The sequence below is a fragment of the Trachemys scripta genome, chromosome 24 (genome assembly GCF_013100865.1).
Source record: "Trachemys scripta elegans isolate TJP31775 chromosome 24, CAS_Tse_1.0, whole genome shotgun sequence".
Classification (NCBI taxonomy): domain Eukaryota; kingdom Metazoa; phylum Chordata; order Testudines; family Emydidae; genus Trachemys; species Trachemys scripta.
This window is the reverse complement of record NC_048321.1, coordinates 4,187,974-4,214,118: the sequence shown is the minus strand read 5'-3', so window position 1 is coordinate 4,214,118 and position 26,145 is coordinate 4,187,974.

The following is a 26,145-nucleotide window of genomic DNA, read 5'->3' as shown; positions in this document are numbered from 1 at the left end:
GGAAGTTTTAGTTAGAATGAAGAACAAGGAAACGGAGCTAATAATGGGAACTGATTCAGATTATGTTTACAAGGGAACCATCATTTACATACTATGGTGAAATAGTGTAGGTTTTATAGGAACTGACAGATCCGAAATTAAACACAAGTCCTTATGGCAGCAAACAGAGCAATTGGCAGGGCAGGATCAGAGGATCCAGATGGTTAAAATAAAAACCCCTAAGAAGACAGGTCCGTTGAAAAAGGGAAATGAACAAGCAGATAAATTGGTTAAGGAAGCAGCACTCACTGGAACACTGTGGGAGCCCATGCCTGTAACAGTAATCACCCGGGGCACAGGCAAAACAAAAACAAGAAAGTGAAGGGAACAACCAGAAAGAGCTACAGCTTTTACAGGACTTGCAGGCAGAAGATGACTTAATACAGCAATGGATAGTAGAATGCCCCTCCCACTGGCAGGGTGTCCCGTTGAGAAAGGAGGGAGACCTAATTCTGGCAAAACCAGAAAATGAATGAGTTCTGGTAATCCCTCAGCAGATGCAGTACCTCCTTTTAGGATGGATACAGGGTTCAATCTTGGGAGGTCACCCAAAACAGGAAGAAGCATTAGAAAAACTTAAAAAACTGGGATGGTGGCCTGGAATGAAAGAGGATTTAAACCGGCATGTTAACGTGTGCTAAGCAAGACCCTGCTAGAAGAAAAAGACGTGGAGAGTTAATGCATCAAGCGTTAAAAGGCCCTCTCCAACGTTTACAGGCTGATTTTGTAGGACCCTTGCCTACTACGCCGAGGGGAAACGGATTTTTGTTTGTAATTGTGGATAGTTTTAGCAAATGGGTAGAAGCATTCCCTACTAAAAAAGGAAATGTTAATAACTGAAATTTTTCCTTGGTGAGGGCTGCCACGCAGCATTGATTCTGACAATGGTCCCGCTTTTATTGGACAGGTATACCGAAGTTTGGGTACCTGGGTCGGTATTCCCCTACCGTTACACATCCCCTACCACCCTCAGCTGGGGGACAGGTGGAAAGAATGAATAAATCTCGTAAAATTGAACTGTCTAAAATGTGTAAGGAGCTGGGAACAAATTGGGACATGGTACTTCCATGGACTCTGATGAGGACCCGGAGCCATCCAAACTGCATGACAGGATTTAGTGCCTATGAAATACTCTTTGGGGGACCTATGCCCGGCTGGGAAAACTTGCCGTAGCCCCCAGATTGGGAAACAATCACAGCACTGGCAACTACCACCTGGATGAACAGCTTTAAATATTGGTTGGGCACCGTTCAAGGAGCAGCTGCAGCACAGCAAAAAATGAATCAGGCATTTGATGAAAGCAATGATATCAAACAATGGCAAATTGGAAGCCATGTTATGGTTAAAACTGAACCAGCTCCCAAGAAAAAAATTCCCAAAGGACAGTGGTTAGGTTCTTGGCCAATTCTGGATAAATTTTGGCCCTCTCTGTACTTGGTTGAAATAGAGGAACAGCCTCGGTGGAACCAGGCCATGCAATTAAAGGAATACACGGGTTAAACTGCATATTACATGTATTGTGCTTTTTTACAGAAAAACGTACAGGATAAGTGGTTACAGTAAGCCCAATGGAATCCTTCCAAACGAATAATGGAAGTTTTATGAGCTTTAATCGCCGAGTCCCATCAGCGCCCCGATTGTTAATATATATTGCTTGGAGTCAATTAAAAAGATTTGAGGTATCCAGACCTTACCCCATCAGACAATTGAGTGCAAAAAGACAAATTACTTGGGGTATTGGTAATGTGATCACCATTATTGAACTGGGATTATATTCCTGTGGAGCAGGCCAGCAAAAAACATAAACGGTTGGAGTGAAGTTAAATAATTTAGGTCCTATGACATTAACAGTTTGACATTACTGCTGCTACTAATACTACTGCTACCATAACCTTACATTACATACATTTACCCATGAGAGAGAAGCAAGTGTTATTTTGTATTTTAATAGATTATGAAGCCAACCTGGATATGGAACCTGTTGGGTGTCCTGGGGGCAAAGGAACGGGCCGATGTCAAAGAGATCAACCAAACGCATTCAGTGACCAGAACTCTTTGGACAGAAACATCTAATAACTGCACCGTATGGGATGCAGCAAGTCAAGCGCACCCTATCAGAACTGTTTTGAAATTAGTGTGTGAAACTGAAGGAAAGCGACAAATGGAGCACATCCTCCGGGTGTCACCCGTTGCTATTAAGATGGCTTGGGGATGGACTGTTGGAAATGGTAGTGAGACTCAACATGTTCCTGTCCAAGAGCTTGATAATGCCCAACGGTGGGTTGAAAAAGAACTGACTTTGAGTAAAGAGACACAGGGAGAATAAACAGGCTGTTGGAAGGTTGATATAGTTGTTAATTGTGACCAGGTTATTGTTCTTACTGCACTTTCTCATACAGAGTCCATTAACACTCCTGACATTAAGACACAAAGTGAACATGAACATATACAAAGTAAGGAAAGGAAACGAGCCACTCCAGGAATGGAACGCACTCTAGTGGCACCAAATCAGGTAGTGGAGCAATATTTCACAGGAGTGGTGGGGGAGGTTCTGACTCTGGTATGTGTTGTCCAAGCACACAAACTCGAGGCCAATACAGTATCCATGGACTGGTTTCAAGCAGGGGACACAGTGATTAGTTACTTACATGGAATTGTAAAAACATTCGGAGATTGGATATGCAGGGTGGAGTTTACTGACTTGCAGGACAGATGGAGTGTGACTATTTGCATTCATACCATTCAACTGAAAGATACAGGTCTATAACCCCAAGCATCAGTAAATGCATCTACCATGTGCAGGTATGTGAAGACGCCTGCCCAACAACAGCCCCAACTTTGCCTCATTCCACTCCTCCATATACTGACATTACCCCAAGGAGGGAGTGTCCCAAAGTACAACCATGGCCTATTTCAGGAATTTCCCTGCATCCTACTGCAGAGTATATGATAGAAAATGTAGGATGGATCTATGTGCCACTAAAATTCGATTTTGCCAGTATGGCCATGCAAAGGCAGTGCCCCAGACGCTACAAGGATTGGTTTAATTTGGAAGTGGAGATGCAATTACTCTGGAAGGACTCCCAAATCACCCTACAACATGATAGAGAAAGGAGGGATTTACTAGGAACAGTGTTGGGATGTCCATATGGAACTCCTCAGATATTGTAAATCTTAATTTAAAATTAAACACCATTGTGAATGGAATAGGCAAAGCAGTTAAAACAGGAGGAGGTATTAGCAGTTTATTACTGGACCAACGTGCAATCACTATTGATAATATGCATCTGATTGCTCAAGGGTTTAGTCACCTGAATCCTACCATTCTGTCCCTTATCAACAACATAAAAAATAACAATGTTTCATTGGCAATTACTTGCACGACCTATGGCAATAGAGTTTTGAGAAATAGTTCAGCAAAGTTTGTTGCAGTTGCAACTTCAGAATTGGCCACGGATATTAAACCCCACAGCCATCTTGAAACAGATACAGCAACGAGGCATAAATCATATTACACCTGTCTTTCTACAATTTGCTAAATATGATAGGGTTCCAAGATTGGACCAGAAGGACGGCAAAAGCGTATATCTCATGATGGCCGTCCCTAGATGGTTGCAGGAGCCAGTTAAGGTATATTACCTTAGTGTGGGGACGCTTGTAAACAAGACATCTGTACAGCATTACCCCACCGTGCGCCTGGTAACTGAAACTGGCTCAGAAATTAATCAGGTTTGTTGCTTAACACATAATGGATGGTGGCTGTGTCAATGCTACATCACAACTGATATTAACAACACAAGGAAGCCTGGGCTCAACTAGCACAAAAGGAACTGGTTAATGAGGTAGTACGAATTCAGGATGTGGTCTGTGCTATAGGTTATCATAATTTTTCCATAGCTGGCAACATTTGCCCTGCAAGTGATGCTGGATTCTGCGTACCTGTTACCAGCACCATCCAAATAGGAGCCCATGCCTTCTGGCCAACAGCAAAGGCAGCACTGTCACTGAAACGATCCTCCCACATGAACACTTACAAGACTTACTGATTGAACTGTTCCCCCCAGTGGAACACTTGCAGTTGGATATACATGATTTGGTGGCGAGAACCAAGGAATCCCTAATACCAATAACTCAATTGATCCAGCAGCAAATGAATGAAATAGAAAATGCACAAAGAGAGGTGGAAACACCCTGATGGGCAATTCCGGAGGATGTGACTTTACACCCAGTGGTCCGAACCCTTAGCATAATCCTAATGGGAATCCAGGCCCTAACAATTGTTGTTCCCATAGGAATGTGCTGTTACATGTTACGTCAAACCAAGAAAGCTAAGCTACAGTGCTGAGTGAAGAAGGGGATGGAAATGGCAATCAATACTGCTCTGGTAATGAATAATCGTTTTAAGGAGTAAGAAGTTAAAGCATAAACTTGTAACATATACAGCATATAAGCCCCCTCATATATCACGTATGCTCATTTATCAGCTACATAGTAATCACAACTTATATTCATTTATATATGGCCATATAGTCATGTTATTTATATAATTTAAATATCTGTTTTTTTTCCCTAACAAAGCCCCAAGTGTGGACTAACAAATACCGGCAAAGGCCGTCTCATACCATTCAGTGAAGTTAACAATACACAAGCAGAGACCCCACACCTCAGTCGAGGTCCCGGGCCTAACATTCCCAGGCACACCATAAGAGGCTAAAAATAATTGGATAATAAAATCTTTCTATCAGTCGTACGAGGGAATGTGCAGACTAAGGGACAGATGGGGCATGAGTGAATGGATGGTAAAATAAGGTCACCACATAACAGTGTTTAGCCTACTGGGATATCTTCAGTCCATGCATTGTGCTTTTCCGGGAAAATGGGTAAACATTCTCCCCATAAAAAGACAAAAAGTGGGGGAATGTAGTAAGATGAGATCCTGAAACATAAGTCCTTGTATAAGAGGCCTGGTATGAGGCCTAAGGCCTGAGCTAAAGTAATGATCAAGACTCTGCTGATAAAAAACAAAGTTAAGCTGTGAGCAAGAGGCAGGCCCTGCTCACAGAATCTGGCATGAAGATGGCTGATGCTACAAAAACACACATACCTAATAGGTACTGGGCACAAGTGATGTAAACACGTGCCAGGATGGTACCAGAACACTCCAGCACAAGCACATTCCCCCTCAGATAACAGGAACATGCTGACCCATCCGAAAGACAGGGTTAAAAGGATAATATGATGGATAGCGTTGTTTTGCTCAAACCAACATGTACAAGGTAATAGGCGGCACCTTGACACGTAGAGGGGTTGTACCTCAATACGTCAGGAGTGAGGTGTAACTTGTTTGTACCTGTGTATAAAAATGGACCTCTGAGGGGGTTGTCTTTGTCTGGCCTAGGGGGCAGTGGTAAGTCCCGCCATTGACTGAGCTGGTCCATTGTCAGGGAGCACGTATGTACTAGCAGAACTGTAGACATCTGATCCAGGGAGCTAGAGGCTATGTTTCATTTGGCAATAAACCTGGCCGGGTGCCTTCGTACCTTATCAGAGTCTGTGGTCATTGGGGTTTCCCTCGGGCTCTGCTGTGCCAGCGATCTGTGCAGAGCCAGGCCAGCACACAGTGGAAACACACGCACACAACCGACTGTTATCAACACTGGACAGAGCAGAGCACCGCACCACACCGGTGACATCTGACGACACCTGGGGAGACGGAGGACAACCGTACATGGCGAGGGGAGTGTAGGAAGTAGCCCAGGGACACCAGACAGTAGTTTGGTTGTGTTATTGTGTTTGTGCCCTGGTCAGTGTGTTTCGGATGGATCCCCGCTGACCGAGTGGCAGAACACTCCACCACTGTTTGGGCACTGGGCTGGGACCCAGTGGAATAGGCTGGGCCTGGGTTTCCCTTCTCCCTGCTGCCAACCCCACCCCTGGGGTGGCAGCCTCCCCACTTTAGGCCAAGAGGCCTGCGTTTGTCTGCTGTCTGCCAGAGCTAGGACATCAGACTGTTCGTGCTCTGCCTGGCCTGAGGGCCCGAGCCCCTGGACTGTTCGTGCTGCGCCCGGCCTGAGAGCCCGAACCCCTGGACTCAGGTAACTCAGTTGGGTCTGTGGCGCCAGCTGCTGTCGTGTTGGGTGATAACAGGGCCTGGAGAGGCTGGCTGAGTCACCAGCAAAGCAATGTGAGAAAAGGGCCAGCAAAGCTAGGTGAGAAGAGGGACACAGCGGTTCCCACAACTCCCAGACTGCACCCCGGGGGTGACAACGCATCACAATGGGTAAATATCCTCCCCGTAAAAAGCCAAAGAGCAGGGGATGTAGTAGAGAGAGAGAGCCTGGAGCACTGGGCCTGGTGCAAGATCTGAGGCCTGAACCAGAGGCTGTGAACCAAAGTCAGGCCATGTATTCAAGCAGATCAGCATCCAGTACATGAACTTGTCAAAGTTGTTGCTAGTGCACTAGGCACTAGATATTTATGTAAATGTATTCCAGCTAGTACAGAGTCACCCCAGTCTAGAACAAGATCAGATGGTTCGACAGAATACTGAATAGGGAGGTTTTGTCCAAGATATCAGAACAAGGGGAGGTAACAAACGGCTGTCATGAAACACGTCAGGTGGTACGTAAGTTGTGTGTCTCAGTCTATAAATGTCGGGGTACCTCACCTTAACCCTTCGTGTGACTGAAGGGACAGTAGACACTCCCGCTGCTAACTGAGGGGCTCCTTGCCACTGGGCACTCATGTGTTATGGGACCTGTAGCCACGGAACCAGGGCGCTATGACTGTGCTTTAAGGGCAATAAATCTGGCCAGCTGCCTTTGTCACTGAACCGTGCTGCTGGTCATTCTTGATGAGTAGCCTCAAGGTCTGTTGAATGAGCAGGCTGCCTTAGCTGCTGGTAGCACCAAAGCACCGAGCAGCCTGAACGGTGTTACTGAGGCAACAACATCCCAGCCTTCAGCACTTAGCAAAACCCCTCACTCTGAACATCTGACAGAAAATCTCTTTCAAACCCAGGCTCTCCCCCGCATACCACTTCCCCTTCCCTTTCCCCAAAGAGCTCACAGTCTCACCAGAAGCTTTGCAGCTGGGGAACTGGGGCCTGGAGAGGCCACGTGAATTACCAAAAGTCACACAGAGCATCTGTGGCAAAGCTGGGCACTGTCCCCAGGGTTACCGTGTCCCAGCCCAGGCCCTTAACGACAAGGCCAGCCGCCCTCTCAGCCTTGACCTAAACAGAGTTCCACAAAGGCCGGTCCCCAGGGCCTGGTGAGGTTCGTTGGTGTGGGCTGGGGGTAGATCCCTGCAGAGACGCATCCTGCTAACTCAGGGGTCGGCAACCTTTCAGAAGTGGTGTGCCGAGTCTTCATTTATTCACTCTAATTTAAGGTTTCGTGTGCCAGTCATATATTTTAACGTTTTTAGAAGGTCTCTTTCTAGAATCTATAATGTATAACTGAACTATTGTTGTATGTAAAGTAAATAAGGTTTTTAAAATGTTTAAGAAGCTTCATTTAAAATTAAATTAAAATGCAGAGCCCCCCTGGACCAGTGGCCAGGACCCGGGCAGTGTGAGTGCCACTGAAAATCAGCTCACGTGCCGCCTTTGGCACTCGTGCCATAGGTTGCCTACCCCTGCTAATGCACACAGTGCGGTGTGTATCTCAGTGATCCCACGCCGATTGCGGGCACTGCATGTGAGCAGGGCTCTCCCAGCCCATCGCCCCAAGCTTAATACCCCAGACACTGGGGCACTCCGGATTCTCAGCAATTTGTATGAAAAGATGGAATGCAAAAGGCAGCCCCTCCTCCATGCTTTCCATGGGGGATTTCCCAGAGTGCCCAACATTGGCCTCATCCTGCCCCACCTCCCGCCACACTCCTGATGACTCCAAGAAGCAGTGTGAGGCCAGTGCTGAGTGCACTGGGAAATCCCCCTGTCTAAGGTTATTACATTTCAAGTTCCCAAATAGAGGATACTGCTGGGGGGAGTTGATGGGGAGAGGGGTACCGTTCCTACTGTACAGTTTCTTTCTATTTTGAATACCTAACTGTGGCACTCTGTACCTCAAAGCAGCACCCCGGAACCCCCATATTCATCACTGTCATACAATTATGATATGTTCTTTACAAAGTATGACTTGTGAGATATCATTTTAAAAGTGTTGATCTGTTGAACATTAATATCCTGTTGGATTGTATGTGCTATCATTGTATGTGGAGTGACAATGTTTTGCTATGTTTGTGTTACTGAAATATATTGTGAGGTTGGGGACACCCACAAACAGTCTTTCAGGTGAAACAATGGAGGAGCCAGATGTGCTGATGACCCATTAAAGGGAATCCACACTCCCAACGACTATCCCAGGAACTGTCCACAATGGAGACTTCTCAGAGAGAGCACTTAGACTATGGAGACTGCTTGACTCACATCATAGCAAAGATCTTTCCAGCAAGCTGGAAGAAACTATAAAAGTGGATAAGTGACATCATCACTTGGCCTGACTCCCCCCACAACTCAACACCTGGAAACACGTCTGGAGAACAAAGACTTTGAACTGGGGAGGGGGTCCCAGGTGGAGAAGAGTTCCAGCCTGTGTACTGAAGATTTGTAACCTGCTTGTACTATCTATCCAGGTGAGACACTTCTATGAACTAAACAGGATTTGAATCAAGCACTTAGACTGGGAATTTATTTTATTTCTTATGTAACCAACTCTGATCTCTATGCTCACTACTTATGATCACTTAAAATCTATCTTTTTGTAGTTAATAAATCTGTTTTATATTTTACCTAAAACTGTGCGTTTGGGTTGACGTACTTGGGAAATCTGCTCAGGTTTCAAAGGCTGGTGCACGTCCACTTTCCTTTGTAGAAATGGTGAACTTAATGAATTTACACTGGTCAGACTTCTGACTAGTGCGAGATGGTAGAGGTCTGGGGTGCAAGGCTGGGGAGAATTGGCTGGAGCCTCTCTATTGTTGGTTCATGAATGGCAGGGAGAAGCATTCCGTTGGGTGTGTCCTTGCCTGTGGAAGGCTGCATAAGGGCAATCCCTGACAGAGGTTTGTGGCTTAGCAACAGCAACACAGTGTGAGAGAGAGCAGGCTGGTAGGACAGAGGGCTCATAGTCCAGGTTGTACCCCAGGAAACCAGTCACACTAACATTTATAAATAACAAGTGTAAAAGCCTCGAAAATAAATATAGGAGTACTTGTGGCACCTTAGAGACTAACAAATTTATACTCCTGTTCTTTTTGCGGATACAGACTAACACAGCTGCTACTCTGAAACCTAAAAATAAATGTACATTTAAATTTGATTTACCTTTTTACATGCAGTCAGTCCTTTCCTACTGCGCCTCTTCCTGTTGGGCCCATGCATATTTCTCTGTAGAGCGTATCTTTCTCAGCAGTGGTTGATGGCTCATCGAGTAGCCATGAAAGTGTTTGCAAGACATGTCCCTGAAGTTGTGCTGTACAAGCAGGATCCCGTTCTGTGCCTCAACAATCAATAACATGCCACCCTTACTTCGGCGCTGCTGCTGGCGGCAGCTCTGCCTTCAGACCTGGACACCAGTGGATGTGTACCCAGCCAGGGCCGGCTCTAACTCTTTTGCTGCCCCAAGCAGCAAAAAAAAGCGCCGCCCCGCTGAGCCTCCCCGCCGAGCGCCGCGCCCCCCCCCCCCCCCCCCCCCCCCCCCCCCCCCCNTGGCCGCCCCTTACCAGGTGCCGCCCCAAGCATGTGCTTGGTTGCTTGGTGCCGGCCCTGTACCCAGCTGCCACAGCCCTGACATAGCTGAGCAGTTCAGTGCTTAGGTGCTGGAGAGACCCTCAGGCCAGGCTGGACCTTGCCTGTGGGGCCCGATCTGGTGAGCATGCTCAGAGCCTGCCCTGCATAAACCGCAGCTGAGAAGGAGGTGGTCCTCCAACAATCACCCCCTCCCCAGGACAACTCCCCCTTTCCTCATCTCACTCCTGAGCTCAGAGACTCCAGGGCTGTGATCTCTGCTCCCATCCCGCCCTGCCCGCCAAGCTGCCCACGTGAACCCACCGCTGGCAGTGTCCCTTGGGCAGAGCCCATCCATGTGAGGTGTCTGGATGGGGACTCCTGCCCCATGTGAGTCTCTTGCTGTTGTATTACTATAGTGCCGAGGTGCCCCAGTCATAGCCTGGATCCCACGGTGCCAGGTGCTGCACAGCCACTGAACAGAGAGATGGTCCGCCTTGAGCCATGCACAGTCTGTGTCTAGGGCAAGAGACGACAGGTACAGACAGACGAGGGAGCGCAGGGAAGCAATGAGACAGAACTGGTCAGCGTGAGGAGCAGTGATGTCCGCTCACCAGCAGCCTGAGGGTTGGTGAGTTTTCTGCAGGAATCAGGGCAAAGCGGAGAAGCGAGGATGATGAAGGGGCTGTGCGGATGCTCAGGGAGATCCTCCTCCTCCCCTTAAACAGGAGGGGAAGCCGGGGGATGTACCAAGGGGCTTGTTTGAAAATGGAGCAAGTGGACGCTGGAGGCTGGCAGCACGGGCTGATCAGAAGTGGGATGGCATGTAACTCCTTCATTTGGGGAGACTGAGAGCACCGAGACCATGGCCACGCCCCGAGACCTGCCTCCACTTGGGCTCCTCCCCCAGATGCCCCACCCATGCTCCGTCTTTGGCCCCTTTCTCGAGGCTCCCGCCAGCCACTTGCGCCTCTTTTCCCCATCCCCTGGCCCCACCGCCTGCTGCTCACACTCATACCCCAGCCCCCCCCTGCCCACCAGTTGGCTGGCCAGCTGGTTACTCACCATTCGCATGCGCCTCCTCACCTGCTGCCATGAGGCTCCCACGTGGCCGGAGCGGGGACAGGAAGAGGCGGCGCATCAGGGGAAGAGGACGAGCGGGACCAGGACTTCGGGGCAGAGCATGGCCATGGCCGTGTCTGACCTCAGAGCTGGCCCCACCCAGCATTGGTATTGCTTTGACTAGTTCCATTTAGAAACGGATGCAATTTAATGTATGCAACCCCCTGGTGTGGATGCAGTTACCCCATTATCAACACCTTCTATCAGCAGAGTTTTTCTGAGTAATAAACTGCACTGGAAAAACAACCAGGAGACCGGTGGCACCTTAAAGACTAGGGGATTTATTTGGGCATAAGCTTTCAGGGGTAAAAACCTCACTTCTTCAGATGCATGGAGCGAAAGTTACAAGCACCTTCAGACAGCTCTGTCCGTCTCCGCACCAGGGGGTGTGCAGATTTAACTCGATCAAGTTCTAAACTGATTTATAAATCGATACAAAAACAGAGGGTTGCCCAGCCATCAGTTAGTGAAATCACCCCTGTTCACGCTGGTGTCAATGAGATACCAGCCTGTCTTGGTACATTCTTCTACAGCGCAATACTCCTAGATAGATCGACAGACTAGTGAGAGGTAATTGAAACAAAAGCAGTTTGTTCTGTGAAAAAAATTAAAATTTTTTGAAGGAAAGTTGTCCGCATGATCCCCGGATCTCTAATGGATTTTCACCCCAAGGCTGGTCAGGTTTGGATCTCAGTCACTCAGGTATAAATCCAGAACAAGTCCATGGACTTCAATGCGGTCACTCTGGATTTACACAAGAGTAACAGAGTTCTAGATCTGACTTCTCTTGTTGCATTTGTTCAGGGCAGTTGCTGAAAGTTATAAATTATACATTGAAATGGTATTTGTTACGTGAATAGCTCAACCCCCAGCCAGCCCTGACATTCAGTGGGATGTGATAAAAGTGTAGTTCTATAGGACAGCCACCTAGTGGCAGCACAAACTTAGACATATCTCCACGAATTCTGCAACATGTGGAGCTGCACAAGAACCAGAATTCCAGTTTCACAGGAAATTCTGACCTTTCAGAATTGGGGTTTGTTCCCGAACAAGGTGAACTGGTCAATTCCAGTGTTTGTCGATGAGCCAAATTTTTCAAAAAAAAAAAAAGAAAAAATTCATTTTGGATCAATTGAAACATTTCATTGCTTAAAATCAAATTGTTATGTTTCAGTTTTGAATGTTCTATTTGAGATATAACGTATAATATAATAAAATACATTTCTAAACAAAAAGTCATTTCAAAGCAAAATAATCCATGAGGACTTTACCACTTTTTTTTTTATTTACTCATACAATAAGGATAACATTTCATTATTCTTGCAGCTAAGATTTGAGTAAATTTTAACCCAAAGCAGCCCAAATTGATCGCCTTGGTAAAGTATCTATTGACCACTCTAGGTGTAGCCTCCCTCAGAGACAGCCCAGGAGGGACTTCCGCCCATCCCTTGGGCTGCAGAAGTAGAGTAGCCACTCCCACCCCACCAGAAGCTGAGGGGCGGGACAGGAAGCAGAAGTACAAAAGGCGGGCCCTGCAGGTCAGTTGGGCTGGAGCTGCAGAGGGAGACAGACACTTATTCCCCGCTGCTGGAGCGGGACGTGGAGGAGGAGCTCCTGGGGCTGCCACTTGAAGACTGGCCAGAGCTCCCAGGACTGTTGGCCAACCGAGGCGCTGATGAGTGGCTGGAGCTGACCACTGATCCTGGGAAGATGGAGGACACTTACATCAAGGAGGTACCAAGGAGGTAGGAAGGAGCAAGGGAAACTGGACAACAGTCTGGCTGGGCCTTGGCTGCTACTAGGTCAGTGTGTTGCGGGCGGATCCCTGCTGACCCACTCTGCCACTGCTAGGGCCCTGGGCTGGGACCCAGTGGAGTAGGTGGGCCTGAGCCCCCTTACCCTCTGCCACCCTACCGCTGTGGTAGCAGCCTCCCTGAATCAAGTGGACTGAGCTTTGAAGACTGCTGATTCCCCACTAATTGATTGCAGGGCAAAGGGCTCGACAGCGAGGAGGCGTGGCCTCCTGCAGAGACAGCCCATGTGGGGCAGCCACGCAGGCTTATAATCACCTTGACAAGGTAGGTTTGTCTAGGGGTGGCCAAACCACGGCTTGTAGAGCCCCCCACGCTCTCCCCATTCTCCACTTACCAATTTTTGGGGTGGGGGGAGCACAGGGCTTCTGCCCTGCGGTGGGGTGATGGGGTAGGGGCTTCTGCCAGAGACGACAGGTGCTTGAGAGTGGGGGGGCACAGCTTGAATCACATCCCCCCAGGCACGCCCCACTCTTACCCTCAACGGTCCCTGCCTGCAGCTCCCAGGTGTTAGCGTCACATGGAGAGGCCGTGGCAAACAGCTGGGAGCTGCAGGGAAGGGCTGATGGTTTAGCTTCGCAGGGAGAGGCAGCAGCAAAAAGAGCGGCTTTCCCTGCAGCTCCCAGCTGTTTGCCACTGCCTCGCCCCACGGCCACAGCTCCCAGCTTGCCATCTCCAGCAGCTGTTGTGCCAGGAGGGGGCCCAGAGGCACCATATGACTGAGAGGGGCCAGAAAACCCTGTCAAAAATCTGGGGGTGGGGGAGGATATGACACCCCACACACACACGGCACCTCTGGCTTCTGTCACCACAGGGCTTCAGCCCCGTGGGGAGTGCCTGTCGGGGCTTGGGACTTGAGCTTGAGCAGGGCTGAAGTCCCGAACCTTGACAGGTGCTTCCCGCAAGGCTGAAGCCCTGAGTCCCGGCTACTGCCTCCTGCAGGGCTGAAGCTCTGAGATCCCCCTCCCTGCAGGACAGAAACCCCTACTCTGACCATCCCGCCATGGGGCTAAAGCCCCAAGCTCCGGCAGGCACATCCCAACTCTTGAACTTCTGAAGATTGTCATATCCGGCTCGGAGGGTCAGTAAGTTTGCCACGGCTCATCTATGCAAATAAACTGTGCCCGTGGGGTCCTTTCCTCCAGATCATCAATAGATGGCAGGAGAGAGCTCTGTCAGACCACTGGAGAACTCTATCAGTCAAATAGTCGAGCCCCTAATGGACATGGTTATAGCAGTACAGAACCTGGGTGATGTCCAAGCCAAGTGTTGGGCACACTATGTAAATACGATGTGGATGTCGTGACGGCCATCCTACTAAAATGTGCCTTGAAACCTCCCCTGAGCAGCACGGCTGCTTAGAAACAACTAAAGCCAAAAGCCAGTTCCTGATACCAGGCCACGAACAGGAGACTGGGCAGAGTTGCCCATTGATTGTCTGTTTTAGATTTTCCATTTAGAAAGCTGTTCCCGTTTTGCTCACCCATCATGTCCCAAGCTCCCTGTTCTGCAATTTCTCTGCAGCTGGCAGCCCTAAAGTAGAATATTTCCCTGTGGTCCTTATTTGGCTCTAAGAGATGGTGATGCCCCAGCAAGAAATCAAGAACCTTGAACTTGGGATTTCAGCAGTAAGATGAGGAGGAGGTGGGTTGGGGAACATTTTGTTTTGAAATGTCATCAGCTGAAACAGACAATTACAAGGAAGGGAAAGATGGCTCTGTGGTTCGGGCCCTTATGTAGACTCTGGGATGCCTGTGTTCAAGTCCCGCTCTGCCCCCTGACTCCCTCTGTGACCTTGACCAAGTTACTTCCAGTGTCTTGACTTCCAAGCAAGGTATGTGTTTACAGTGTGAGAGCTAATGCATACTGTTGTCTTGCTGTGAAAACCTAGTGAAGACAAGGCGCTGTAGCTTTTCCTGCAACGTAGCTAGGTGAGGGTGAACCCAGGCAGAGTGTGCAGTGCTGACCTCAGCCAGCTACATTTCAGTAAAATCTGCCTGGGCCTTGTCTCCACTAGGGTTTTACAGTGAGAGCTGATATGCTCGTTAGTTATCGCCCTGTAACAAAAATACCTCTTTTGGCAGAAAAGACACAGACACAGCTGCTCTGGGCCTCATTCTCCTAAGCTGTAATGGCTCTCCCCTACCTCACAGGCAGACTGTGAATATAAATACTCTGAAGGTGGTGAGGGCTCAGATACTGCAGTGGTAGGGGCCAGATATACACCTACAAGAGATTCCATCAAATGAGGGTTGGGAATTGTAATTGACTTTAACTAGTTCAAAAAAGTTTTCCTGATCCTGATCTGATCATCTAGTCTGGCTGGGACGTGGGCAGCCAGACCTAGTGGCCAGAGCACACAATCACAAGACAGGAGTCAAGAGTCAGCTACACCAGGATGCCAAGAGCTCAGAAGCAGGAGACAAAGCGGAGATCAGAACCAGGAGTCAGTCAGGCCTGGTCAGGCTAGAGGGGGTCAGAGGCAGGGGACAAACTGGAGGTTGGGAACCACAAGTCATAGGCCAGGATTCAAGCTGGGTCAGGATACCAGGAGCAGGAACAAGCCCACTTCAGACAGCTTCCTGTTCCTGGCTTTAGTGGGGCCAAGTGGAGAGCTAGGGTGTGGCTGTGTGACGTTCCGGGGTATAGTTCAGAGCAGGGGGCTGTCACCCCTGCCCTGCAACTTGGGTGCCTTACAATGCCTTGCTGTAATAGCTCAAACTGGTCCTTCCAGCATGCAAACCACACCCTGAGTGTCTGACTGCAGCCTGTCTGCCACACCCTCGCTCTCACCAGCCTTGGTTATACTGCAGGGTGACCCCAACATGCCCCCAATCCCAGATTTACCCCCAGAAATGTATGTCCTGTGCTGCACTCTCCTGGACAGTGCAAATAGATTAAGGCTGGTATTCCTTTAAGGGAATAATATACCAATTTGTATAGAGTTTCCCAGACACTTCAACTTAAACACACTGGATTAGATAAAACAGTAAAACAAGTTTATTAACTACAATGAGACAGATTTTAAGTGAGTACAAGCCATGAGGCATAAAAATCAGAAATGGTTACAAGAAAAATAAAGATAAAATGCTCACTAGTACCGAACTTAGCAAACTATGTTAGATCCAAGCAAAAATTGTCACCACAGGCTTTCAGCAAGATTAGTGAGCAAACGCCAATGGCTGTTTTCTTTTGTCTTCTCGGGCGCAGAGAATGCAATGGGCAGGGAGAGAGCAAGGGGTGTCTTGGAGTGTTTGCTCTTTTTTATAGTTTCAAACACCATCTTGGAAAACATTTCCAGCTGGGAATTAGGAGACAAAGAAGGATGTGGAAGGATTTTCTCTGGTGTTTTTTCTACCTGTTTGAGCTTCCTTTTTTATTCCTTCCTCCTTGATGACTCGGTTTACTGCTTAAATGAAAATTAAGGCAAACACATCCTACTTTGTCCAAGACAGGCCTGTTTGACCGGTTTGGTGCTACGTGAGTTTTGAACACCATACAGGGGAATCTGATAACTTCACATACAATGTTGCCACAAATATTTTGTTAGGACAATATTGACCAGCAAATGGTGCCACATTACAAGTCACATCAAATGATACTGTAAAGGTGCGGGACTCTACTGCCAGTTATCACCAAGCCCCCGCAGACTGCAGTGTAAAAGCTACTCATCATAGGCAAAGGGGTTCAGAGCTGCTGCCTTCCTCTGTCACCCACTACCTCTATGGGCCTAGGACCAGGCCCTGCAGCCTGGGGAGTTGCCAGCCTGGAGCTCCCCTGCTCCTCTGGCCTTTTCCCAGCCCTGCTTCACTCCAGTACCCTTTAGCACTCAGGCAGCTAGGTCCATCTTCCCCCTCAGCTAGAGGGAGACTCTACCAGCCCCTGGTTCACTGGCCTTTTATAGTGCCAGCTGTGGCCTGATTGGGGCATGGCCCAGCTGTGGCTGCTTCCCCAATCAGCCTAGTAGCTGCTTTATCCCAGCCACAGCCCTCCCCAGGGCTATTTTTAACCCCTTCCAGGCAGGAGCAGGTGATCACCCGGCTAGAGATACATTACAAGTTATACCTTGTACAAAGTTGATTACACTAGTGTCTGTGATGCGAATACAAGGGTGTATTCCATCACATGCTGTTCCTATGAACCAAGATTTGAGACCTCTGGGTCATGACACCACCCCCTCCCTTTCCCCTCAGAGTGATGTGGGCCCAGGTTTCTCAGAGTGGCTCCTATGGAAGGAGCTTGAATGTTTTCTGCTGGCTCCAGGTGTATTCCTCTGGGTTGTAACCTTCCCAGTCAGTCAGGTACCATAATTTGCCCCCTTTGATCTTAGAACCAAGGACTTTGCGAACAATGTATTCCTCCTGACCTTGTACTTGTACTGATAGGGGTGGTGGTTGGGCTCTTTGGAGAAATGTGTTCTCAGTGTAGGATTTTAGAAGTGAAATGTAGCATACAAGGTGGACTCTGAGGGATTGAAGGAGTTGGAGCCCAAAGGTGACCAGGTTGATTTCTCAGCAGAACCAGTATGAGCGAAGAAACCGGTAGTCTATTTTCTGAGGGGGTCTGTGCATGCAGAAGTGTTCAGGAGAAAGCCATAGTTGACAAAGAAGGCCTGTGGATGCGTGGTCTGCATTATTATATGAGAATTTGGAGTACGGTAACAGTGAAGACCAGTCACCCTAGTGATGGTTGGTGTAGCATTGTAAATATTGCTCTAGGATCTGATTGATTCTTTCCATTTGGCCATTTGACTGAGGATGGTAGGCAGAGGACAGGGGCACATAGACTCCTAATAGACGTAGGGGCCTCATGCCAGAAATGGGCAGTAAACTGGGGACCCCAGTCAGAGGTGACATGATCTGTGAAGCCATGAAGACAGATTACATTGTTTATCTGGAGCTGGGCTGTTTCCTCTGCAGAGGGTAAACCCAGGCAGGGAATAAAGTAGGTCTTTTTGGAAAAGCAATCCACCACTGTAAGGATAGTCGTGAAATCACTGGATTCTGGCAGTTCCACCACAAAATCCAAGGAAATGGCCTCCCATGACTGAGATGAGGTGTCCAGAGGTTGGGGGAGACCACAGGGGTTTTGGCATGGGATCTTGGTGTGGGCACAAACCTTGCATGAAGAGACAAAGGTCTCTGTTATGGGGCACAGACGGGACTACCAGAAGAACTGGGACATTAATTGGGTTTTTTATTGCCTTAAGTGTCCTGCCAGGGCAGAGTCATGGCAGAGTTGAAGAGCTGCCATTCTCACAGGTCCTGGGGGAACACAGATGTAGTCTCTTACGAATGTGATCTGTTCCTGGTTGTCGTGTGGTTCTCAGTCAATAATGGCCATCTCGTCGGATGGCGTTCAAGAGACCGAGGCAGAACGGATGAGCCTGAGCAGATCCTGCCAGTGTGTCGCAATTAGGAAATTATGGAACTTAAAAATTTTGGCTGGTTCTGGGCTGGGGTCTTGTGGGTTGGAGCCATATCTTTGGGACAAGAAATCAGGCTTGCCATTTCTAGGTCTAGGGCAGTAGGTCAAGATAAAGTTGAATGGGGAGAAGAACAGGGCCCATTGGAGCTGTTTTTGGTTTAGGGTCTTGGCCCTCTGCAGATACCCTATTTTCTTGTGATCAGTAAACACTTGGACTAGATGATGGGCCCCTTCCAAGTACTGTTGCCTCTCTTCAAAGGCAGTGTCATAACTATAAAGGGAAGGGTAACAGCTGTCCTGTGTACAGTACTATAAAATCCCTCCTGGCCAGAGACTCCAAAATCCTTTTCCCTGTAAAGGGTTAAGAAGCTCAGGTAACCTGGCTGACACCTGACCCAAAGGACCAATAAGGGGACAAGATACTTTCAAATCTTGGTTGGGGAAAGGCTTTTCTTTGTGTTCTTTGTTTTGAGGGTTGTTCGCTCTTGGGACTGAGAGGGACCAGACATCAATCCAGGTTCTCCAAATCTTTCTGAACAAGTCTCTCATATTTCCAACTTGTAAGTAAATAGCCAGGCAAGGCGTGCTAGTTTTTATCTTTGTTTTCTCAACTTGTAAATGTACCTTTTACTAGAGTGTTTATCTCTGTTTGCTGTAACTTTGAACCTAAGGCTAGAGGGGATTCCTCTGGGCTCTTTAAGTTTGATTACCCTGTAAAGTTATTTTCCATCCTGATTTTACAGAGATGATTTTTACCGTTTTCTTTAATTAAAAGCCTTCTTTTTAAGAACCTGACTGATTTTTCCTTGTTTTAAGATCCAAGGGGTTTGGATCTGTATTCACCAGGGAATTGGTGAAGAGTCTCTCAAGGCTATCCAGGGAAGGGAATTAGCACTTTGGGAGTGGTGGCAGCGGACCAGATCTAAGCTGGTAGTTAAGCTTAGAAGTTTTCATGCAGGCCCCCACATTTGTACCCTAAAGTTCAGAGTGGGGAAGCTGCCTTGACAGTCTTAATTGTCAACAGCTCTTTGTCCAAGATCTCACAGTTTCACTCAGCAGAGGTGAGTAGTAGGCGATGGGGTGCATTGCTTGAGTCCATGCTTCTGGAAGAGGACTGCCCAAAATTACTGTGTTTGGGGCATTGGCTTCCACAATTAAAACTTGCAACATGTCTGGGTGGACCAATACTGGAGCAGTAGGGAAAGCAAACTTTAGCTGCTTGAATGTGTGCTGGGTCTTGGGCAACCAGAGTAGAACAGAGAGGGGCTCAGCTTATTTTGAAAAATTCAAGATGAACCTCTGGTAAAAGTTTGTGAAGCCTAAAAAACATTGTAGGGTCACGCACATTGCAGGGGCTGCCCAGTCGCAGACAGCCTGGACCTTGCATGGATCCATCTTGATTCCTTCCAGGGACAGGATGAAACCGAAGAACTCAGCTCAGAGGTCTGATTGGATGTGCAGTTCTCAAGTTTAGCATAGAGACTGGGTATCATAGTCTCTCCAGAACTGTGAGGCTGTGATTGGTGTGTTGGCCAGATCATCTGAGAAGATCAATATATCGTCTAACTGACCCAGTCAGTCTTATAGTGCATCATTAAGGCTAAGATTTGTCACACCTATTTTTAGTAAATGTCACGGACAGGCCATGGGCAATAAAGAAAAATTTACAGAAGCCTGTGATCTATCTGTGATTTTTACTAAAAATAGGCGTGACAAAATGAGGAGCTAATGGCTCCCCACATCACCCAGGGGGGCCTGGCTCGGAGCTGCAAGGTCCTCCCACCGCCTGTGGCTCCAAGCTCAGGGCACCTCTGCCACCTGTGGTGGCCCAACAGCTCCAGGGTCTGCCACCGCCCGCAGTGGCTGGGAGCTCCTGGGGGCCTGCTGCCCGTGGTGGCTGGGAGCTTGGGGTCTCCCCGCCACTTAGGAGCTCTGGGGCACCCCTGTTCCTCATCCTGGTTGGGAGCTGTGGGGCACCCCTGCTGCCCTATGTGGCTGGGAGCTCAGGGCCCCCACAGTTTGCGGGGGACCCTGCAGCTCCCAGGCACTGGGTGCTCAAGTCATGGAGGTCTGTGGGAGTCATGGATTCCATGACCTCCGTGACCTCCGTGACAAAATCGCAGCCCTACACATTGGTAATGTAATGCTGGAACATTGCTGAGGCATTAGTCAGTCGAAATGGCACGACTAAATATTCGAAGTGGCCGTAGCCGGTCTGAAAGGTGGTTTTCCATTCGTCCCCCTCTTGGATATGGACAAGATTGTAAACTCCCCAGAGATTCAGTTCAGTGAATATGTGGGTGACCCCCCACGCAGTCTAAGAACTCAGTGTTTAGGGGGAATTGGGTAACAGTTCTGGACTGTTATCTGATTTAGGGCTCAGCAATCAACACAGAGGCAGAGGCTGCCATCATTTTTGTATGAAAAGGACAAGGGCATCGGTTAGGGAAGCTGACTCGCGGATCAACCCCCAGGCCAGGTTCTCATGGATGTATTCTCAAAACACAGCCAGTTCATACTCTGACATTGCATATACCTGCCCAAACAGTGTCTTTACCTCTGGCTGGAGCTCTACGTGGCAATCATAGCCCCCCCGACATCAAGGCTTTCTGCATGCTTTTTCTCCTCAAAGACGTCAATGTCATCATGGTACTTAAGGGGAAGTTCTGTAGTTCCCTCAGTAGGTGTTTCAATGTGGGCAACTACATCTACTTGAACCTTCTTGGGTCTGGGTGCAATATTGACTGGTTCCTGGCCATGTCGTTGGCAGAATTTTGATGGGAAAGTGACCTGTTCTCACCAATGAATGAGGGGCTTCTGCAGGGTTAGCCAGGAGATGCCAAGTGTGACACCCTGGTACTCCTATATTCACCACTGTCATATAATTATGATATGCTTTGTACAAAATATGCCTTGTGAGGTATCATTCTAAAAGTCTTAATCTGCCAAACATTAATATCTCATTGTGCTATCGTTGTATGTAAAGTTATGAAGTTTTGCTATGTATGTGTTACTGAAAGATGTTTTGAAGTTGGAAACACCCACAATTAGGTTTTCAGGGACAACAATGAAGAAGCTAGACCGTGCTAATGGCCCATCAGCTAAGACAATGGACCATGGAAAAGATTTGTCCTCACCTGGGAACGTTTCAGCCAGTCTATGAGTAATGGTTGCTATGACTCAGCAAGGCATGCCAGCCCATGTGACCAGGCCACATGACACCTAACTCCATTTTGGTACCCGTATTTTTCCACAAATTGGTCTGGGAACTTAGCTTGGAACATGGAGAGACTATAAAAGATGGGGAGTCACATCATCTATTGGCCTCACTCCCCACACAAGAGAACACCTGGAAACACTTGAGGAACAAAGACTAAACTGGGGGAAGTGCTGGTCCCAGGCTAAAGAGATTTCTAGTCTGTGTATGGAAACTTGGTGGACTGCTTGTATCATCAGTCAAGGTGAGATATTGCTGATTCAAATCCTATCTAGTATATTAGGCTTAGTTTGCAGTTTTGTTTATTTACTAAGTAATCTGCTTTGATCTCTTTGTTATCACTTCTAATCACTTAAAATCTTTCTGTAGTTAATTAACTTGTTTTATGTTTTTTCTGAATCAGTGGATTTTTGAGTGAAGTGTTTGGGGAAATCTCAGCTTAGCTAGAAAAGGCTTAGTGCATATCTTTCCCACACTGAGGGGGAAGTGAACTATATTAATGAGTTTGCGTTGCACGGCACAGGGATCTGTACAAGACGGTAGAATACTGGGTTTATACTCCAGCTGGGGTGCAAGGCGGGGAAGCTGGAAATTGGCTGGTGCTCCATTGTTGATCTATGAGTGGCTTAGGTAAATCACTCAGGTAACTCAGTTGGATGTGTGGCGCCACCTGCTGTTGTGTTTGGTGATAACAGAGCCTGGAAAGGCTGGCTGAGTCACCAGCAGAGCAGTGTGAGAAAGGCCAACTCATCTGACTGGTTAGGGGGCACAGTGGTTCCAACGGATCCCAGACTGCACTCCCAACCTGCATGCCCATCACACCAAAGATCAGGGGGAAATGTGGGGAATGGATCAGGGCAAATTGTATTATTTATCTATGTCCCTGAATAACAGCTTTTAGGGGGACAGCTGGACCCGAAGACAGTGGGGATGTCAGTCATGTCGGGTGTGACCTTGTGTAACAGGGGAATCTGTAGGGCCTGAGCTGTAGCTGCATCCATGAAATTGTCAGCTGCTCCCAAATCGATGAGGGCATGTTAAAGAGGGATGTCAGGGGTCCTCTTGGATGTGCAGCAGGGTAGGGCACCTGCAAATGGGAAGCCCCTGGATGGGGCTCAGGGTGCATCTCAGTGAGGACTAGAGTATGAGGAAAGTCTCTTCTCTCAAGGGTAAGGCCGGTTCCCCAAGCTGTGCCTGCACCGGTTTGTTTCCCAAGCTCCTCGGCGTTCATACAGGGCAAGCTGAGATGGCATGGTCAGGTTCGCCACAGTAGAAGCACAGGCGGTGCTGATGGCACCATTCCTTTTCTTCAGGTGTGAGCCGCTGACAAGCCAGATGAGCTTGTGTAGGTTCAATGGGCAATACAGAAGTTGAAGTCACCATACATGGTAGAGGAACTGCAGGAGACCACTTTTCTCCTCATTTTCTTCTTGCAGCTGATCATCTATGCAGATGGCAAGGTCCACAGGGGCATCTAGGTCCTTGGCATCTCTACATGGGCCAGTTCTTCTTTGATTTCTTCCTGCAAGCCCCACCGTAACTGGTACAGCTGCTCTACTTCATTCCACTCAGGATCTCCTGCGAGGTGATGGAAGTGGGGAGACTGATGATAATGGATTAAAGCAAACAGGTCCTTACGACAGCTGCTTCTTTTTTCATCTCTCTAAACCCCTTCTTAACAATCAGTCAGTCCAGCTGCAATAAACGTTCCTGGCTCTACACAAATTAGGTAGCTATTAATTTACCCTCCCTAGCGCAGGAACAGCATCCGATGGACATTCCAGTAAGATCTCTCGGGTTTGTTCTTTCACATAAAAGAGGTATACGCCAGAGATGAGGGCAGTACTGTCCACCTCACGCATTCAAAACTCAAGAGTCAGGCCACAACCACAAGGGGTGGGAATCTTACTTTAAAAAAAATGAAAGCTGAGATTCTCACAAAATAACATGACTCCAGGAGCTGGAGTTTTATACCCAACACCAAATATTGGAATACTTGCAATAAACTCATGAGAGTTGGTGACACAGTTCGAGTCTCTCTTGTGTAGACAATGGGCACCTGTTTTCTCCTATGTTTGTTTTCCCTACTGTTCATGAAGCTGCTCATTTTGCTCTTGAAGATTACCTGACCTTTAAAGAGCTACTGCACTGGGGCTACCCAGCTGGGCAGGCTGAATAAGCCCATCTGCTGTTTGTGGGCAGAGACGCTCCTCCCCCCGTCCAGATATTTTAGTATTTCGAGATGAATTGCTGCTACTGTAGCACAACCTGGCTCACAGGTCTCGGCACAAATCCATCAGCCCCGCTGGAGGGGAACGAAAGTCTATCTTCGGTTAGCAAAAGATAGCATCTCTGGGGCAGTCGCAGCGAGGATGCCAAGGATTGAATGGGGCGGGGAGACTGAACTACGCTGTATGTCTTTGCCAGGCTCTCTCCACGGTTGGGTTCAGGCATGCCAATATGATAATGAATTGGAAGCTTGCTGGGTGGTTTTGTGTGGTTGAGGCTGCCCTCTAGTGGCTGAAGAGGCAAAATTGTCACTATTGGAGATACCTTGGCATTGGAGGATGATTGTCTTCCATAAATCGATAGCCAGCTGTCACTGGAGGGTCTGCAGGTGGCTAATGAGACTGATTGGGGATCCCCCACTCTTGACACAGTTAGGGCAGATATTTCCCAGTGGGAAGGGGAGGATCTGGATTGTTGAGTCTGGCTGCGGCATGTTCTTTCCTTTTCCATTTCTCCATTACCTGTTGTCTTTGTTAGATCTGGAAATCTTGGGGTCTTTGCCCCATAGTCTATTTCCATTTTGGTTGGTCGAAGGCTTGGGTTTCCCAGGAGTTTATATTAGTGTTGCACTGGGAGTTACAGCCCCAGGATCAAAGTTCCCCCAAGCCAATGGCTTAGCAGGCTGGTGCAGTTGTGGCATGTGTGTTTCATAGCCAATGGTACACAAGGGAGGGACGTGCCAGCATCACATCCAGCTGCCTTTGGGTGCCCCGATGGATTGGGTACCCGCTTTGCAGCTGGGTGAGCTAACGGTGGCCGGTGCGAGATTGAGCAAGAGCCAAACCCACAACTTTCAGGATTATAATCCGGCACCGTGACCACTCAGTCACCACAGCGCCAGCATGCTGAGTTGTCATGGCATGTTTGTTTCCCCGGAAGTGCTAGGGTCTCCATGCCCTACCCCTGTCTTAGTCGTGAGGGTGGATCTGGTTGTCCTTGATGGGAAAAATAATGACCAAGCTAGGATTCATTCTGTGCTGCTTCCCAGGCTCCAGCTCCTCTGGACTTTCTGCCCTCCTGTCTCTGGCTCCGCTGCACTCTCCCTTTCCTGGACTCTCCCTTGGCTTTCTGCCTTCGGGAATCTGATCCCTGCTGGGCCTTCTCCTTTCTGGGGTTTGTTTTCCAGGGCTTCTTTCCTCAGCTCTGCTCTCTGCTGGGCTCTGGTGCTAAAGAGATCCCTCACCATGGTGATGGCGCAATCACTGAGACTGATCATGACCTCATTGTGTGGATGATCTTCTGAAAGAGCCCAGGATTTCCTGGCCACCATGAGGGCTGTGGACTTATCTAAGTGGTTATTGGCTGAACTCATACAGCTGGGCACATGCTCGATCAGGTGTTTGGGCTGACAGCTGTGGGGAGCGTGAAATGATTCCTTTGTTTGCGGGCCTCAGGCTCAACCTCGACAAGTCAAATCTAGTTCCCTCTCAGTCAGCACAGTTCATGGGGACAGTTCTTGATTCAAAGGCAGAGAAAGCCATCCCGACTTCTACAGCTAGGCACTCAGATACCACAGGATATGCTCTGAGAGAACATCTGGCATAGACACCTTAACATACTTAAAAGTGCCTTCACCAAAAAAAGGACACTCCACCAAAGAAGTCGTTCTCATCATGGAATGGGTCACCTAGCTACCCTAAGAGAACCTGCTTCAATACAGAAAACTGCCCCAATGACTACACAGCCCGGGTTGTCACCTACCACCCTACACTGTAACTTATATGGGGAATCATCAAACAGTTACAACCTGTCCTTGATGGGGAGCACATCCTGAAAGAAATCATTCCCAACCTCCTCCTTCTGCCTTTAAACAATTCCCAACTTTGCCAAACTCATCATCAGAAGCAAACTCCCCACAGACCAGGACCTCCCAACTCAAAGCAGCACCAGCGCCTGCCCAAACAGATGCAAAACCTGTAGACACATCTCCACTGCTACGATGATCAACACCTCCCATTTAACTGCTCACCTCCCTGCTGTGAGGTGTAGTTGAATTCATAGCACAGATTATGAGCAGTTTTCTTTGGACACAAATACATTGATTCAGAATCACAGTCTGTGTACATATCTCATAATAATTATGAATTTAGAACATCACATGCTTTCTAAAAGACCTAATGTGACGCTGTATGGAATATGTGAGACACTGTATATTATTATTAATACCAATATTGTAAAATTGCAATGAATCATGCCAGATATGCCGTGTAAGATGTCAGTGGAAATGTGCGATTTTCCAAGTATGATAGTCTTGTTTATATGTTTGTATCACCTTTGCATTGTGAGCTGTAGATATATAGGGTATATTTGTATTTCAAAACTTGTGCTGTGTTTCTGGGTGACACCCCCAGACAGATTGTCTTCATCACTGCCTAGCCTGCTCGATGACCCATTAAGGGTCATCAACTGTACAAAGAACCCATTGAAAGAAGCAGGGCTACACCTTGCTGACTCTAAGGTGTAGCCCTGCTTCTTTCAATGGGTTCTTTGTACAGTTGATGACCCTT